General features: G+C 40.2%; 1 non-coding gene across 1 annotated transcript; it reads left to right on the top strand.

Annotated features, from left to right (window-relative positions):
• The first annotated feature begins 746 nt into the window (after positions 1 to 746).
• On the top strand, positions 747 to 831 carry TRNAL-CAA. The gene has a single exon. It is a non-coding gene; the product is annotated as a tRNA-Leu (tRNA).
• The last annotated feature ends 3,548 nt before the right edge of the window (positions 832 to 4,379 follow it).

Below are 4,379 nucleotides of genomic sequence, written 5' to 3'. Positions count from 1 at the left end.
TCACATCTTAGTATTCACTTAGGGAGAGGTTTTCGTCCAAGCCCACTGCTAACAAAGACTGTCATCGCTCACAATATTAAAAAAAAAATGCACCTATTAAGGAAAGCTTTTCGCAGACATGCACCACATTGTATAAGGATTGTTTCAATATTTCATTCCCATCACTAGAAGGAAGGCTTGAACCTCCAACCTTGTGGTTTCTAACCAACTAAGCTATTCCAGCCAATCATTTATTACAATCAAAGCTCACCACGGGTAGATATTGTCGGCTTTCGTTCGTTACGTATCGCCATCAGCCTCATGATTTTAAATCGTATCTACTAGGAAGAGGTTTTTGGACCCTTGTAAGAAATGTTTCTTCTCCTCTCCAATCGATGTGGGATCTCATAATCCACCCCTTTTGTGAGCCCAACATCCTCACGGGCACATCTCCTGGTCATTAGTTCTGATATCATTTGTAAAAGTCCAAGCCCACTGCTAGCAGAGATTGTCCATTTTGGCACATTACGTATTACCATCAGCCTCATAGTATTAAAACATGCCTATTAGGGAGAGGTTTCTGCACCCTTATAAGGATTGCTTTGTTCCTCTCTCCAACCGCTAGCAGATATTGTCTGTTTTAGTTTCGTTAAGTATCGCCGTCAGCCCCACAGTTTTAAAACGCGTCTACTATGGAGACGTTTACACACCCTTATAAAGAATGCCTCATTCCCCTCTCAAACCAATGCGGGATCTCACAATAAGCAGTTAGAATGGTCGAGTGGTCTAAGGCGCTAGACTCAAGTTCTAGTCCTCGTAAGAGGGGCGTGGGTTCAAATCTCACTTCTAACAACTCATATTATTGTGAGGTAGATGTCGAGCCAAAGTGGACAAGATCTTCTATTATTAATGTTTGGGGGCTTGGTTGAATGTAGATATTTTTACGTATTGCCATCAGCCTCAGTTTTAAAACGCGCCTATTAGGGAGAGATTAGAGATTTCCACACCCTTATAAGAATTGCTTCGTTTTTTAGATTTCATCCGACACATCTTCTAGTGACTAGCTTCTTCTACTAGTGAGAGGATGTTTCTTCCCCTCTCCAATCGATGTAGGATCTCATAATCCACTAATCCACCCGAGACCAGCAAGATTTTATTTTTGCTGCAAAAAATGGAAAGATATTATGCTATGCATTTATTCTCGCCAGAAAAGGTGCGCGATTTCCGACAAGAAAGTTATTACCTTAATGGAAACGTTATGAGACCCTTTATATTCATATGTTCAACCCTTCTCTTTCCTTAAAAACGATTTCTCTCCAAACCTTTCTCTCGGAACATTAGGGTTGCTATTTCTAAGAAAGGTTTCGAGTGGCAGTAAGATATAGACGTCAGAATCACCGTGCTTGTGTTGAAGACGTTGCATGACCGGCAGAAGCAAGAAGTTGTGCCGGGGGTCGTCCATGACAGAAAGGCGTCAGAATAGGTGAAGGTATCGCGCGTCGTCAAAATCGAGGCTGCGAGAGAAATAGAGAAGGCTATGTCATCATCGTCGGCGCATCGTCGGAATCGGGGAGGCAGAAATTAGGGTTAGCTTTCTAGCGGGTAAGGAAGATGCGGGTTGGAATCGGGTCGGGTGCCTCTAAACCAGCCCACGGAAGAACGCTGGCTGCGTGCTTTTCGACCCAACACAGATGTGTGCTTGTAGCTCCGCTCTCGACTCTGCAGCATGTACGATGGCTTAGTTTCGTCAATTTTTACGACTCAGCTTGGCAGCTTAGTTGGTTGGCTCGGTGTCATTAGAATATTTCGATCTCAAGGTTTTTAGCTCTCTTGAAGCCGTTTCTGCCCTTATGTTTACCATCTGAGGTCAGTAGATTGTGTTGGGAGTTTATTTTGATAAATAGCATGAGATCTAACTACAGTATGTTATGAAAGGTTCCTAATTTTTTATGTGGTTATTATAGGACGTAATTAACCATTGGAATTAGCTTATTGTGAATGACTTTGGCCAAGGCCATCGAGGTAAGTGACCTTACTGTTAGAGTTAGCTTACTACGTGTTGTATGATAGTGTGTGCCCTATGGCCCCTACATGCACCATATTTTATGTGATATGACTATATGATGTATAGATTATGTGACTGTTTACACTATGAAAAGTTATGAATTATGTTGTCTGTTGACTATTGACTATTTATGTTATGAAAAGTTATGGATGATGTTGACTGTTGACTGTTTATACTATGAAAAGATAGTTGATCTGCTAGTATTATATGCCATGAAAATATTAATCGATGTCATGGATACACGTAGTATTATCGGGTCATGTCATGAAATGCTTATGGAATTGGAATGTATTTTCATGTTATGCATTATGCCACATAATATAAGTTATGTCATATGCCATGTAATGTAAGAAACGTATATGTGCTGTTAGCAATGCTTATGTAATGCCATGTAAGGTATGTCNCAGTATGTTATGAAAGGTTCCTAATTTTTTATGTGGTTATTATAGGACGTAATTAACCATTGGAATTAGCTTATTGTGAATGACTTTGGCCAAGGCCATCGAGGTAAGTGACCTTACTGTTAGAGTTAGCTTACTACGTGTTGTATGATAGTGTGTGCCCTATGGCCCCTACATGCACCATATTTTATGTGATATGACTATATGATGTATAGATTATGTGACTGTTTACACTATGAAAAGTTATGAATTATGTTGTCTGTTGACTATTGACTATTTATGTTATGAAAAGTTATGGATGATGTTGACTGTTGACTGTTTATACTATGAAAAGATAGTTGATCTGCTAGTATTATATGCCATGAAAATATTAATCGATGTCATGGATACACGTAGTATTATCGGGTCATGTCATGAAATGCTTATGGAATTGGAATGTATTTTCATGTTATGCATTATGCCACATAATATAAGTTATGTCATATGCCATGTAATGTAAGAAACGTATATGTGCTGTTAGCAATGCTTATGTAATGCCATGTAAGGTATGTCAAGGAACCTCATGCATATATGTATGTCACTTGCATCGGGATACTTCCCCTTTATGTTAGGAAAGAATGAAATACAATATTTATGTTCGCCATGATATCATGCCTGCACTTTTCTGTTATGTGGTGTCTAGCGACGTGTAATACGTTGTGCCCAACCAAGCCAGGCCCAGCGGGTGCGTATGCGAGCCCGCCTAGCGGGTCCATGTGCGCGTACATGGGCCGTGTGCGAAGGAGTACCACACATCCAACCCTAACAGGAATAGAAAAGCACCCAAGGCCATGTAAAGTTTACGAAAAGTTAGGTCCCACTCATATGTTGCATGTGTTTGCATTTCTAATCCCAACAGTGGGGTGACTTACTGATTATTTCATAAAATACTCAAGCCACGTGCTACCTACATTTGTTAGATAAAGAAAAGACGCCAATGTACGGTTGATGGTGGAGCTGAGGACACCATGGAAGTGGACGAGGGGCATTTTAGTAGTTTATGTTTGTAACGATTCAGATTTTTCATTTTTGTCTGATTGGGTTAAGACTTTATTTTATTTATATATATGACAAGATATTATGTTATGCATATATTTTGACTGGAAAATGTGCAATTTTCAACAATGAAGTTATTACCTAAAAATAAAATAAATAATTAAATGTAATCTCCAAAAAATAGAAGGATTCGTGCTAGACTTTTATTACTTAATAGAAACATTCCTATTTCTCTGTGTTTCCTTATCCTAAAAAAACCCTAGAATGCAAATGTCTTCATATTATTTTTATATTCCTATGTCCAACCTTTTACCCCCCTTGAAAATGATTTTCTCTCCAAACTTTCCTTCGGAACATTGGAGTTGCTCTTCGGAGGAAGAATTGAGTAGAAGTAAGGCATTGATGTTGGGATCATTGTGTCAAAGAAGGTTGACCGTCGGAAATCGGTGTTGAGGACGTTGTGGGATTGTCGGTGCGTCGCCGGAATCGAGGAGGCGGAAACTAAAGTTCCGTCGCTTGTCGGGTAAGGAAGGCAAGGTTTTTGGAATAGGGTCGAGCTGCAGACGCACACCCAGCAGCTCCGGCAGCTTCGCACGCGTACACAGTGCGGGTCGGCTCGCACGTGTACAATATTGGTTCGGTTCTGTCAATTACCGCAGCTCGACTTGGCGGCTTAGTTGGCCGGCTCGGCAACTAGGCTTAGCGGCAAGGTATCACTATAATATATCGATTCCAAGGTTTTTAGCCCTTTCGAAGCTGTTTCTGCCCTTAGTTTTACCATCCGAAGTCAGTATAGTTCCTAAACGTTAAAGACATATTAGGTCGGGGTTTATTTTGATAAATAGTATGAGGTTTAGCTAGGGTATGTTATGAAAGATTCTAAGTTTTTATGTGGTTAT

Source organism: Cucurbita pepo, chromosome LG16, assembly GCF_002806865.2.
Source record: "Cucurbita pepo subsp. pepo cultivar mu-cu-16 chromosome LG16, ASM280686v2, whole genome shotgun sequence".
Lineage (NCBI taxonomy): Eukaryota > Viridiplantae > Streptophyta > Magnoliopsida > Cucurbitales > Cucurbitaceae > Cucurbita > Cucurbita pepo.
Note: the sequence above shows the minus strand (reverse complement) of the source record. Positions and strands in the feature narration are given on the sequence as shown.